The sequence below is a fragment of the Melanaphis sacchari genome, unplaced genomic scaffold (genome assembly GCF_002803265.2).
Source record: "Melanaphis sacchari strain LSU unplaced genomic scaffold, SCAv2.0 Contig24_pilon_pilon, whole genome shotgun sequence".
Classification (NCBI taxonomy): Eukaryota; Metazoa; Arthropoda; class Insecta; order Hemiptera; family Aphididae; genus Melanaphis; species Melanaphis sacchari.
Window position 1 is genome coordinate 2,707,920 of NW_020271125.1, and position 14,731 is coordinate 2,722,650.

Consider the following 14,731-nt stretch of genomic DNA (forward strand, 5'->3'; position numbering starts at 1 on the left):
TGTACGATTAACATTTAGACGTACCATGTATAATATTATATACCATTTATAAAGTGTAGGTATATATATTTTCTTATTTACTAAATAGTTTGATGTTAAGATGATGTCCGTACAATATTTGTTTTCTCTCTCCAGCCCACGTACAAAATAGCAAATTAAAGTTCAACAAAACTCTAGGATTTGTTTTAGCTTTAATATCAGAGTGAATTGACCTAATTATCGAACTAGAGGTAAATATATTATTATCTAGGGAGTCGCAAAGGGTTTTATTGATATTTTTATTTTAAAGTAATTTTTAACTATGTAGGTAGTATAATATTCTGATTTAAAAGTTATCATTACTTATTTTATAATTAAAATATCAATAAAAACCTATGCGATAGTGCGCATCAACAGTATTCATGCTTTTAAGCTTAATAATAATTATACTTATATTCGTTGTAATAATAAAGTAAACACAATACTAAGTTGGTCTTGATAAATGTTAATATTCTATATTGTTAGTGTATCAGAGAGAGAAAATAGGTAGCGTGCTGATATCCTCTCAGAGTTATGTTATAATTACGATTTTTAGTGGCGGTCTTTGGCCATGAATCGCGCGGTGCTCTTCAATCGAAATGTTTGTACACATAACCATGTGTGAGTGTGTGTGTGTGTGTGTGTACTAGTGTGATTGTAACTCAGTACATCCTTTACAGTTTTATTCTCATTCAATGCACCCAAAGTATTTATATTTTGATTAACGATGTTTTAGTCTCCCATATAGTTTGTCGGTCAAGGCAATTAAATCTGTAATCGAAATACGATGCAGTGTCGTTAATCGTTGTATATAATATTATGTTCTTTGCGGCGTCTCATCATCTCGTAATCATCGTTAAGATATTTTTTTTTACGAATAGCCTATCGACTTGCTTTATACTACAAAATGAACTCTAGATTATTCGCGTGTGTGTGTACAGTCGTAATGTTGTATAACTATTAACTATACGCAGCATAATATGTAATACTTGTTATTTATTTATTTATTTTTTTTTTTTGAGGTATACTCCTCCGGTCATGTACTAAATGTATAATAATAATAATATGTTATATTGTACAAGTGTTGACGCGCCCATAACGTCGACCTTCAAAGATTTTTTTATCTTTAATTCGATGATTTTTTGCATTGAAAAAAAATAAGCACACAATCGTTTATTAACTGCTCAGAGGATGGTGTTGCAAATGCAGTTGTTGCCGCCCGAGCTAATGTAACGTGCGTGGCCCTTTCCACCACGGTTTAACAACAACAATAATAATAATTTATTTGTAATTTGAAAACTGCGCGGTGCAGTTTCTGAGCTGTTATCTACAGCTGTCGCTACCTCTCCAGGTCAATATTATTATTGCGCAATCGCTGTTTGTTAAATAGGTGCACGTTTGTTATTATTGTAATTGCAATAATAATATCCTCGGTGGTAAAGGGTAAATCTCTCTTGGCGTTTTTAATTATTCCGCTTCCCCCGATGATTAATATCATACAAACGCTAAACAATCGGCGTCGGTGCGTGTACCCGCTACCCACATAACGTTATTACTATTTCGTATGGGCCAGATTCGGCTACAACTCGAGTAGCAGCATCATCGTCGTCGGTGGCGGTGGCTGTAGCGGCAAAAGCCCTTGGAACGTAATTAAAACAGTACAATAATAATAATAATATAACGCGCGTCGTACAAACGGCCAATATTCTCAGGAATTAATATTTAGACAACCTTAAGATTTATTAATAGTCGGTCGTGTGTATATTGTTATTATAAATTGTATAAGACGCACGGAAACAATAATGTTCATTAAAAAAAAAAAAAAAAAAAAAATGAAAAAAAAAATTAATAAATATAATATATACATATTTAGCCACGCACGTTTATTATGACAGTCACGAGATATTATTATTATTATGGTATGTTCATTTCCGACCGACGAATGCACAATGATGAATAGGAAAAACCCATATCGCACAACTGATACGTATCAAAAAACATATCATTTATTGTAGTTCATAACGAGAGAAACAACGGCGACGACAACACGGGTGATTAATATGTGAGTGGGTGGGTGTGCCCACACGCGTCTCCGTTGACGTGATCTTCTTATTTCATATTTCATATTTCATTAAAATGTATATCGTATATATTATTTACGTGTTTACGCGTGCACAGTATTAAACAGCAGGTCGTTGGTACACGTCCATCATCGAGCGATTACCAGAGACTGCAGTGTGCGAAATACGACGCAAAGGGACCCGTTAAGTGTGACCGTTATCATTGTAGTCGTCATCATCGTCGCAAATAATAGCCTGCGGAATAGTGTGTTTTGTACCGGAATATTATATTAAATACAATGTGGAAAATATTACAAAACGTGTAATAAACACTGTAGGTATAACATATTAATATACGTATGACGCGACTCTTACGGTTTCGTTCTGTTCGTTTCGGTACATTTTATGATTATGAGTGATTTGGACCCTACCCATTATTTTATTTACTGTAAATGAATATAACGATATTTTTGTTATTCATTAGATTATCAATAATTGTAGTAGAAAATACTAGTATAGTCTCGGAAAAAAAATATCAAACAGATTTGCAACATCTATTTAAGAAATTAGGACAATGATGGCTTATATAATATTTGTTTTATGTGAAACATCCGCGTATATTACTGATGCGTTGTCGCGTATTCTTTGTGTTTGTCACGTGTCCTAAGTGTTCGTCACGCGTTTTATCATGTTCATACATGAGTTAATTTTAAAATTATTTTTAAAAAAAAAACCGAAAATTTTACTAAAAATGTCGACTTTTAATAATTTGTAAACTTTAACAAAAGCAACAATTGAATGTATATTATTCACAGTATAATGTATCATCCGTAGTTTGACAGCTTTTCAGTTTTCAGCGAGTATACTAATAGGCATATTATATCGGTAATATTATTCAGGCAACGCGAGATTGAAACGTACGCCCACGTATTGTTTTTGGCATATTTTACGATAAAAATATGATATAATTATAACATTTCTTAATAATAATCAAGGCACATAATTAAATTATTAGTAGAGATTTGTTTAGCTTTAAAGAAGGAGTTAAATTAATATTTTTTAGACTACGTGAATGAACTGCGCACTTTATATTGAAAAGCGGTGACAATTTATTAACTTATATATCTATCAATCCGTAGACAATTTCCACCATCACTGTATACATCTACCGTTATTAATGAAATATCCTCTTTGTATCATGCGACGTACAATAAATTGGGTTCATTTTCGTTATCATTTAGTATAATATTATGTTGATATGATATTATATTTTGTTTTATATATTATTCCAATAATTATATAATTAGGATTACACGGCGTTGTGAATAGACTATTTAGGTGCACCAATTTCAAGGTTTCAGTTTTTGTTATCTCATAAATTATAATTTTATTATTATTATTATTTTAAAATAATATAATCTGTTAATAATTGGTTTTTACAATGATTATTTAAGTGCTCGTTTATAGCTATTGTGGTATAACACGAATATAAAAATTATCCATTGATTTGCTATTTATAGACAGAAATCACTACTTTATAATTATGCTTAAGTTATGGTGGCATGGGGGAGAGATTATTAAGAATGATATCACCAGAGATATTATTTGTGAGTAGAATTATGTGGTTTTAGAGGCCATCATTGTGGTGACGAATTTTGATTTTTTATAAAACTTTAAAAGCAGTGCACGAAAATACAGTAAATACTAAATATACTATTTAGCAATGCATTTTAATTGCATGTAAAAATATTTATTAAATTTAAAATTATTACTATTTTTAACTATAAAGTCAAATATTTAAAGTTATTTTATTACTTAACCACTACCACGATGGGAATAATCTAAATACCTACATATTTGATAAAAATGTGCCCGATGTAACTCAAACGAATTTACCGTGTCCATAATGTGAACAATTCATACAATTACTTTATTATAAATTGATACAATAAAAATTCGATTGAGCTTTTGATAGTTTCATTTTAAATCATTGACGAATATGCTGTTTATGTTTAATCAAAATAACTGGTGTAAAATGAATGGTCCCCTCTTCATTGAAGATAATTTCTTTTTGAGTCACATTTTTTCATCTCGAATGCCTATTGCACTACTGCATAATTATTAGTAATTACTATTATAGTTCTCTAAGTTTCTATACATGTCTAATACCAGTAATTGTTTAAAATCTTAGTAGGATCATGTTGCAAAACGGTTTGTTTATACATGTCATTTTATCTAATGAATCGGTAAACATGTTGGTTAGTAATACCTTTGCGATTTTGCAAATACTTCTGAATATATATAAGCTGAACAACAAAAATGGTTGTTTTACGATAAAGTTTTACGTAAGTGTTTATACATAATATTATATTATATTATGCAGGTCGATTCATCAATCAAGATCACTACTTTTTTTTTCTTTTGATATTAAATGTATTCAAACCCTGATTTTCGGAATTTTTGAATTTAAGAGTATCTATTTAAATACTATATTTTCAAATACGTTGATTTTTATACCCATTTTTTAGTTTTGATAAAATAGTAAATAGTGTAGATAATTTAAATAATTTAAAATGTCACCTTTATTTTTACACACTCTTAATTTTTTTTTTTTTAAATAGAATTTCAATAAATTCATTTTTAAAGGAAAAAATGAAGTAGAACATGTTTGGTGAATCATACTGGTGCAATCGTCTGTTCTGAATTGGCGAATATGATCATGATGATGGTAGTTTTGGCACACATATTCGAATACTAAATAAATATCATGATGTATTTCTACGTTCAAACAAAACACTGTCTATACTTATTTATTGATACCAGAGTATTTGGTGTGTGATAAAACAACCTAGGTGTTTGTTAGGATATTTAGGATATTTTATCAAGGAGTTGGGTTCTATGTATGTTTTACATGCATATAAATGATATATATTGTGAATGTTATGTACATAAAAAGCCTTGCGTATAATAAATAAAGCTTATATTTTTTCGATTTGTATAATGGATATGAACTTTTCTTTGTTTTTGCGAAGTACATAATGCAGATGACACGGATAAATTATTATTTAGTACGCTTGTGTGATGTGACTGCAGTGTGTTGTCCAAGCAGTACGTACCTACTGCATTAGCTTATATCTATTATCCAGAAAAATATTAAGAATATCACTTTTTTAATTTGATATACTAGTATTTTATAATTATAATTTATAAATTGTATAAAACTAGTTCATCTAGAACTTCGTTACATTCCATAGATAATTATAAATACTTACTCAAAATCAATAATTTAAAAAACGGTTTGATCAATAACCGAACGCAAAGAAAAATGGTGGAAAATATTGCGATTACTCCTTCGCTAATATTCATTGTGGAATATAGACTGCAGACACTGAGCTTATATTGTGGGAGGGACTGCCGACCTATGTTGTTTCACGGTCGAGATGGTCAACTTTATACCGCCGTCGTAGTGACTATCGTTCATCTTGTTTATCTAAAACAGGGAGGGTATATTTAACACTTACAGGTAACAAAATTTTGGTTATACGTTACAGATACAAACTGAATAATTTATTAAATTTTACATAATATACCTAGAGTATTGTGGAAACTCGATTTAAGGTTACTCGTATACGGGAAGTCTCGATATTTTTAGTTAGTTAGTGTTATAAATGAAAATGGTAACTTTTTTCGTGGTGCCGCTATGTTAGGTTTTTGCGATTTTAGTTCAATCGTTTTCGATTCGTCGTTCACAAGTGCGTTAATTGTTGCGCATTGGGAGTATACATTTCTTATATAAACAGCGATTCTCGCATTTGTATGTTTACATTCCTATCATAACTTAGGATATAATAAAATGCGTCGGAAGTTAATCGATGAGGCGATGCGTCAAGGTATAAGATATATTTTACTTGCCATGTATATATGTTATTAGATAATTCATAAGTTATACTATTGTTGTAGGATTACTGGTTAGACAGTAATATATTATCATATACGCTTATCTGTATTACCGTTGTTAAGAACCGGTTGTATATAACAACATGTATATTCTTTTTTTTTTAAATATTGTGACGTGTGCGTGTGTGCTTAAATAAATTTGTAAGATCCAAATACAAGTTATTGACGAAATACGTTCGGATCAATCGATTTTTGGTATGAAATATAGAAGATATCCGAGGCCGATTGTGCTTAAAAAGTGTTATTGCAATTCTTAAGACGCAGTAAGTGAACAAAAAATAAACGTTCATCCATAGAACAACTGCGGTACAAAAATCAAAAATTTTATCGGTGAAAATCAGCGGCTAAACGGTGTTATGAGACATTAAATTTACTACGTCGCGATCGCGCGTCGTATATGCTTTCCACTCCGCCGCGACAAGGGCGTGAAGTTCGCACGGATACCGTTCTTCAACCGGCCGGGGCTTAACGCGCGCGTACGGTCAACTGCGGTCGGCGGGCGATGCGCAAAATATTTTTTAAAAATTTTTTGTCATGTTTGTCGTCCGTTGTCCGCCATACCCTAGCGCGGGAGTCCTCCTGCGATCCGGCGCGGAGGTGGTACGCGAATTTCCATTAAAATCCCATTACGCCTATAGGCGCCCGTCCGCGGGGTGGCGGCGGCCTTGTGCGGCGACGAACGGCCCGGACGCGCACCTCCTCACGCGCGCACAATCAGTGGCGGCGGCGGTGAGCACACACGCTCTGGCGCTCGACTTCGTGCACCCACACACCGACGCCTCTTAAAAAGTAAAAGAAATATATAAAGCGCCCATGTGCTCGTCGTCGACGCGAGCGAAATCAATCCTTCTCGTTTTACCGATACACCTATACAATAATATAACCGCAAAACATCAACGCCGCACTCGTCCGTTGACCGTTTTCGCGCCGCCGTGCGCAATAAATAAATAATAAAAACATATAACGGGAAAACGGATGTGCGTGCGCGTACGCGCGCATAGGTGTCGGTCGGCGGCGGCGGCGTGCGGAACAAGCGTCCCCGCTGTCGGCGACAGACACGCGAGGCCACACACACCGGTACATGCATTACGGCAGCCCCGGCGTGGGCGGCGGCGGCGGTGGCGGCGGTGGCGGCGACGGTGGCGGTGGCGGGCCCCGCCGTGGGCGCGCGCGTGTGTGCGAGCCGGCCGCCGATCGATACGGCAGCACGCAGCGCCGCCGGGGCAGCGCGGCGGCCGAGCGTCGACGGCGGCCGCGCACCGGCGACCAGACAGCCACTGCTGCAACGAGCAGTCCGTCGCGGCCCTGTGCGCTACACCACACCGCCGCCGCCGCCGCTGCCGCAGCCGTCGTACCGCCGCGAGCCCCCACCTCGCCCGCCCGCCAGCCTCTCGCAGACAGAACGTCCGCCGTCGCTGTCGTGTCGTACGACCGCGGTGGTTGCCGTCGACCGGCGCTCGTCCATCGTCGCCGCCGCCGCCTCGAACGGCGCGCGCGCGCGCCCCGTGTTCGGTATCTCCCACCTCCTCCCCGCCGACGCTACTTCCCGCGGGACAGCATCATCGGGCACCGCCACCAGGCGGGCAGCAACGTAAGCCAGCGCGCCGTCGACCAACCAAACGACGCGGTGTCGTCGTCGTCGTCGTCGTGTACGGTTCGCGCGCGCAGTGTCCCTCTGGCCGTCGTCGTCGTCGTCGCCGTCGTCCGCTTCGTCGCCGTCGTCGTCGTTTCCGAATTCCGTGTCCGACCGACGTCGTCGCGTGCCTCGGCGTGGCGGGCGCGCCGCCGGTCGCTATCTCGGCCCCGTCCTCCCCAAACCCTTGCAGAGGAGCATCCGAGTGCAGGCCTAAAACGACGACCACGCTTTATCTCGCGCGCGCCCCGTGCCGCAGCCGTCGTCGTGCAGACATGTGCACGTGCCGGTCCGGAAGTCTGCCGCTGCTGCTGACCGCCACGGTCGTTGTGTGCACACTGTGTCCGGCTCGACGGCATTGCGGTCCGCTGTCGTCGTCCTGTTGAACGCGTCCGTCCTGCGGGTAGTGGCGTCGACAGTATAATATATTACACACTATTGCTCCGTGTCCTGCACGTCGTGTACCGTTGTGCACCGACACCACTCGATAAGATCAACGGCCGTTTTACCGACCAAGCACGTGTAAGTCGTTTTTATTTCCTACTCCTGCTCCTCTTCCTCACTCACGCTTTCTTTCTCTATTTCCTCTTCCTCTTCCTCTATCTCTCTCTATCGTTCTCTATTCCCACTTAACACCCTTTCCCGGTCATTTACGTTGTAGTTATTACGTGTTTTTACTATACATTGTTATTACGGCACAACCGGCACGCTCCACTCATTATCGCGTCGCTGCTTATATGTATAATATGTTTATATATTATAATATATTTATACGTCGTTTAACATACATAATAATATACGCCCAGCCCGCGCAAATCGATCGTTGCGCTCGTTTTTTCTTTTATTTTTTATTTTTATTCCGATTAGATATTATTTATTGTTTTATGTTTCCTTTCCCTCCCCCAACGGCGGTGTTTCCGTTTAAACACGTTTTTGGAGGAGATACCTTACGTATGGTTCTTATAATATATTATGTGTGTTTACGGGTTGGGGGCCCTAAAGAATTCACAAAAAAAAAAAAAAAAAAAATGTAAACGTTTTAAACCCGACCGGGTGTAGAATACATACCCGAATTGACAATTGTGTACTCTGCTATAATAATATTTAATAACGTCGAGTACGTAAACTTATTCCGCGCCGTTAGCATTATATTTTTGTGACGAGCGTACTAAATTATAATATTAAACACATTATTTGCGCATTTATAATACGTAATACAGTATTGCGACGTTTGGCCGCGTGGTGGTGTCACTTTATACGTATACTGCGTACTGTATAATAATATTATGTATATACATTAGAAACTTGGATATCTTACGAGTTTCGTAGTGATTACATTCTATTCGTTGTTGTCCCTTTGAAGTTTCTTCGGAAGAGTTTTTTCACCACTATTTGAAACGTAGATTTGGTTTGTTTTACTGTGAACCGATCTAACGGTCAAATCTCAAAATATAAACAAAAATCACGTTTCGCAAAAACAAAAAAAAACTCCTAACATTGTCGCCACGCGCGCGTTTTCGTTGAGCGACACAACAATACGTCTAAACTATCATTGTTGGCGTCTTAACGACCGGGTATACATTGTCGTCAAAAAAAAAAAAAAACACATTTAACAAACCGAATCTGAGACTCAGTTTAAAAGTAATAAAAGTTATTATACTATTTTAATCATTTGGAATCGCTCGTGTACAACTCATTCTCATTTAAACGTTTCCAATATCGGTATAGTGTACATAAATATTATTTCACATTAAGTTTAAACACGTCCTCCCGACTGGCACACGATGATTTAACGTAGAAAATTGAACACTTGCCAAGTGTAAACAATTCACCTGCTAAATAACACTCGTTCGTCTTATTTATTTGTTTATTTATTTTCACTATAATTTAGATATGGTTGATATCGAAGCAATTTTTCTTTACTTTCCGTCTTTTTTTGCTTAAGATATTGTTCAGATATGCACATAGAACGTCATCGCTTGCAAACGTGGTTTAAGGTTTTATTTTTTTCTCGCGCTTTTACAATAGGAAAACTCCTTTGTCGTATACATTGTATATATTGTTTTCTAGAAAATTACTTAGGTGTAATTTTAATGGATACAACACCTACCTACCATTATTCAAGAGAATATTTCAAATTAGCCGTTGTCGTCTAAACAATAAGCTAATTAATTTACTAACATTTGTTATAATTATTTCATAACGCATTTAACACGTCACTGAAATTTTTCTCGAGTAATAATACTATGTAGGTATTATAGTGGCCGCGATTCATTTGTATCTAAAACAGTAATTCAAATCTTTATTGCTTTTGTAATAAATAATAATTTACATTTATTTTAATAAACTTTCATAAATTTACGAGCTTGTTAAAAAAGTTATTGCTATCACATGCGTATAATTATTCTATAAATATACAATGAGTATTTTAAGTATAACATTTTAATATTCAAAGTATTTTCAGTATGAAAAATAGTATACAGAGTAAATAAATTTATTTAAAATTGTTTGTATAAATCTTTCCCGATATGATGAATAATTATTGTGAAATGCTGTACGTTTTTCTTTTTGATGATATGTTCCATGTATATATATTTGCTAGAAGTTCATAAAGTAAAAAATAAATTACTTACGTCACGCAACTAAGGTTTTTAAAAGTAGGTATAACATCTGTTAAATCCTGAAAAAGCTCAAAAGTTGTTATTTAAAGGTTGATATGTTTCCTTAACTCAAAATTTTGTCAACTAACCTAATATTTTATTCATTTTGTTAAAGTTGTTTTTAAAATAGTTAACGTTTATTCTAGTTTCTAAAGAAAAAAACCTGCAGATTGTTAGTTATTTTTTCTGCAATGGTTTTGATATTTTACAATGGAATTAGTATTAGAATTTCAATTATACAAAAAAAAGAATAGTTTTTTTTTTGAAAAAAATCAATCTATATAATGATATAAGATATTTAAATGTATTAAACACATTTTGTGAATTTTACTGTTTATAATACTATGAATTATGTTTACTTATATTCCGGATAGTAAAGAACACAAAAGCAAAGTAATTATTTGTTTTAATCCATTGGAGAAGTTGCATTTTCAATGGACACATTGTAGTGGACTTTGGCACTACTAGATTTAACTTAACAAGTAAAGTTTTACGAAAATGCTTTGTTTTTATTACTTATTAATATAATAGACCAAGTTTTATTTCTAAACGATAGTCAAATGCATAATAATAAATAATAATATGATTTATGTTTTTGTATAGAAGTTTGATAATATCATTATGCGTATTTGTGTTCATAACTCTGCATGGTATTATTATTATTATAAACATATATTTTTTTTGTATTGTATTTGTCTAAGTCGAACAACGGGTCTGAGGATTTAACCGAGGGACTATTTCAATCAAATACGTGTTTTAGTGATATGCTCAAGCATATCGTTGCTTATGGTATAATACGTATTTTTTTTATTAGTCTTTTTTTGTATGATATCATTTATACGAGTACTATCGACGTAATTACTATTATTTTGATATTAATATGGTACACGCGTATATCATACCTACGATTTGCGTACACAACAAATTATTCACAGTGACTGAGTGTTTTAGTGAGCATAATGATATGTTATACACATAGTGCTTGAATGAGAAGGGATGTAGAGACGGAGGCTCTCTTCTTCTTAAACAATTATTTTGCGTACCGCTTCCAATTATTTCATAATTTTATTGTATTAATTAGATAATTAAATATTCAAGTACACACATCACTTTTTACATTTTTGCTTCTCAATTTTAATTGTTTTTTTTTTCAATTAAAGCGTTTAGTGTAGCTGGTAGTTGTGTATGTGTGTATTTATTGCTTTTTCCATATTTTTTTTTTTTTTTTTTTTTTTTGAAATATTTCACGGGAAATATAATATCTGTGAAGTTGAACAACGATTGACGTATCCGCGTATCGATTTCGTGACCCGGTGAGACCGACGACGGATTGCATTATTATTTATAGCGTATGGTTAGTTTAATGCGAAGATCGAACAGGCTTATAGATTGTCTGGTCTGTGGAACTCGTGACAAAAATACAACTGTATTACGAAAATATCTGATGCACGTGTATATTCATTTGGCGAATGGGAGAGTGAACCGAATAGTGTCAATTGGCATCGCGCAACTTCGGTGTGTAGGAAGTGGTCTTGTTACGAAGGTTGGAGGGGGGTACTTTCCCGACTCATCCATCATAAAAATACATCAGAGTTCCCGTGATTTGCAGGTCTACACACCTTCTTGTGTTGTGATTTCATATTTCACCTTTCTAATTTGTGTTAGTTTTTTTCTTATATTTCGTTTGTCGACGCTCTCGTGACATACCGCTGTTTGCAAAAATTTGTTTTCAATACGTTTCCAACTTTTCTTCTCCCCCCCTCAATCCGTCGTTGTAAACGCCATGCACGGGACACCTCTATTAATATGAACAATCATATTGACGTATCTGTTATGATATATTAGATCTTTGTTATAATATTCTCAGAAATGATTCATAAAAACGCGTAGGCTTGTATGGTACCCATATAATAATATTATGTAGTTATTATTGTTGTTGTTATTGTTATTATTACGATGTTCAGGTTAAGACGCACGTCGATACAGCGGCAAACGACCGATTTTGAATATTCTAATAGCGTGACGAATTTCGGTCGGGTCATGGTGTACTACGTAGTTATACACAATATTATTATAATGTAATGTTTGTCATGTAAAAATATGTCGGACCACGTCAATAATATTAACAATAATATATATTTTTTATTATCATAATGTCATGCGTCACAGAATTAGTATAGGTACACACCTCTATACATCTCCTGTACGGTCGATTCGCGACGAATTGATCTCGGGTCGTGACTATTATTATGATATTCGAGTATAAGTACTTATATAATATTAATACGATTATCGCGTTCGTGCAGGCGTTGAACTGTGCGTTTTGATTTCAAGGTTAAATCTATGCACAGGACGGCCGAACACAATAAAACACGTACACACATGCACACACTATTAAAAAAACATATTATTACAACTCCCCTTAAGGAATCGCAATAATTAGTTTTTTGCGTTTTAAATATTATGATATTATAATGACCGTGGCGCGCGCGCACCTTGTTATATTTCACCGTGAGCTCGAGGCGCAGGACGCGTATTTCTTGCTATGCAAATTGTGCGATTTGGAACGCGAGCACGAAGAAAACAACGACTTCGGCGAGAGAGAAGGAAAAAAAAACAACACCCCGCAACTGTCTCGTCGTATATAATATTATGTTATTGCGACGGCTTACGTTACAATATCACATTAACCCGTTCGCGTTTTGTGCGGCGGCGGCAGAGCTGCAGGTCGGGTGAGTCGTGAACGAGATTTCGGTCGATAACGAAACCGAAAAGCTCGGGTGGAAATCAAATTTCAGTATTCGAGCTCGCATCGTATAGTTGCCGGGCGCACGCGAATTTTTCGCCTGTCCGTCAAATGATCCGACCGATTTCAAAAGCTTTTGTTTGCGGTAATGTGCAATACATTATTATAACGAAACACACTGCCCCCACTCCCTACCATACCGCCACACGTCACGACCCACGACCTTACTTTACATTAATTATATTAATATTAATATATTATATTATATTATATTGTCCGATAAAAGTTCGTTTCAGCCGCATAATTATATAAATAATATGATGCATGAAATGGTTACCTATTTAAAAGAAACTGCTTTGAACGTTTTTGCCCTCCGACAATGGCTAATTACACCTATAGCGCTTTTGTGTCGAAATGCTCTCAGCTCTACAAATATAATATATCATCCCATTTTTTTTTTTTTTTTTTTTTTGTTGTTACCCCAAACCACTCTTCTTCTGGAATTGCCAGGAACTGTTTTGTTTTCTTAAGTGTCGGACTGGTGAAATTTAATTGCGTTTCGCCACTGCACTTCGTGTAACTCGTTAACTACAGGCCCCCTGTTGTATATGATATAATAATATATCTCTAATGCTTGTTTCGTTGGACGTGTTATTTTTTTCCTCAAAGGATCAACTTATAGACGTGCTGTGCACAAATAATCGTGTCCGACGAGAAATTTTTATTCTCGGATTGGTGGTCATATTATACACCTAGACAATAGTTATTCGTATATGATGCTAATAATATAATATTTTAGTGACTCGACCAATAATTCTTGCTCCCGCAATAATCGATATGAACGGTATATTAAACGAACCTATACGGCTATACTTGTAATTTGTCATAGTCTTTTCTCACGATTTCAAATATCAGTATAAGTATAGCCAAGTATTCTAATAACACTAAAAATAATTTAATATCATTTTTCAACCATACTAGTAGGTATTACGATATTTATTACTACTTACTTATTGTGTGGTTCATATATCAATAATATATGGTATACATTTAGTGTATTTATAAGCTTCTGAATACTCGCAATGGCGTTTTTGTTTTAGTTTTCCCACCTATATGATATTAAATGTTTTAGTATACCGAGTAATTCGATTTAATTGGATTTGTAATTTGTATACTAATCCGTGTTATATATTTGACCTAATTAGAACATTGTTTGTCTAACATGTATAATACTCAACAACAATATTTTGTGTCATATTAAAATCAAATTTTAACAAATTTAAAACCGTTAACACGCAAACAAAAAGTTCGTTGTTGGACACAATATAAATACACAGAGAGTGAACGCGTAGTTGTTGAAAGGCGAATGTACATGTTTTATAATAATAAAATATGCACTTAATATTATGATGTTGTTATATTTTCAAAAAAATTATATTTAAATGAGATGGTGGTTATATTGTACATACATTGCTACTTAACAAATATTGTGAATAAAATATTACATTTTTCCACCGAGTAGAATGTCATCAAATGGCGTAACTAAAAATTACGAAAAAAAAAAATGGCGTCTATTTATTCTTTCTTGTATTCGATTTTCGTGTACAATATTATTACCTTTGCACGAATAATTTAGTTTGACACTTCAATAAACTCT

General features: G+C 35.3%; 1 protein-coding gene across 3 annotated transcripts in view; it reads left to right on the plus strand.

The window, feature by feature from the left end:
• The window catches only part of LOC112594960 (putative inorganic phosphate cotransporter), a 71,355-nt gene that overhangs the window by 16,800 nt on the left and 39,824 nt on the right, over positions 1–14,731 (plus strand). For 2 of the 3 annotated variants that reach the window (XM_025340002.1, XM_025340003.1), the window contains exon 1: positions 7,832–8,190. The exons of the other annotated variant lie outside the window; for it this stretch is intronic. The gene's annotated coding sequence lies outside the window, so the exon portion shown is untranslated. Of the gene's footprint in view, positions 1–7,831; positions 8,191–14,731 lie in introns of those variants that run through there. 3 annotated transcript variants of the gene reach the window in all.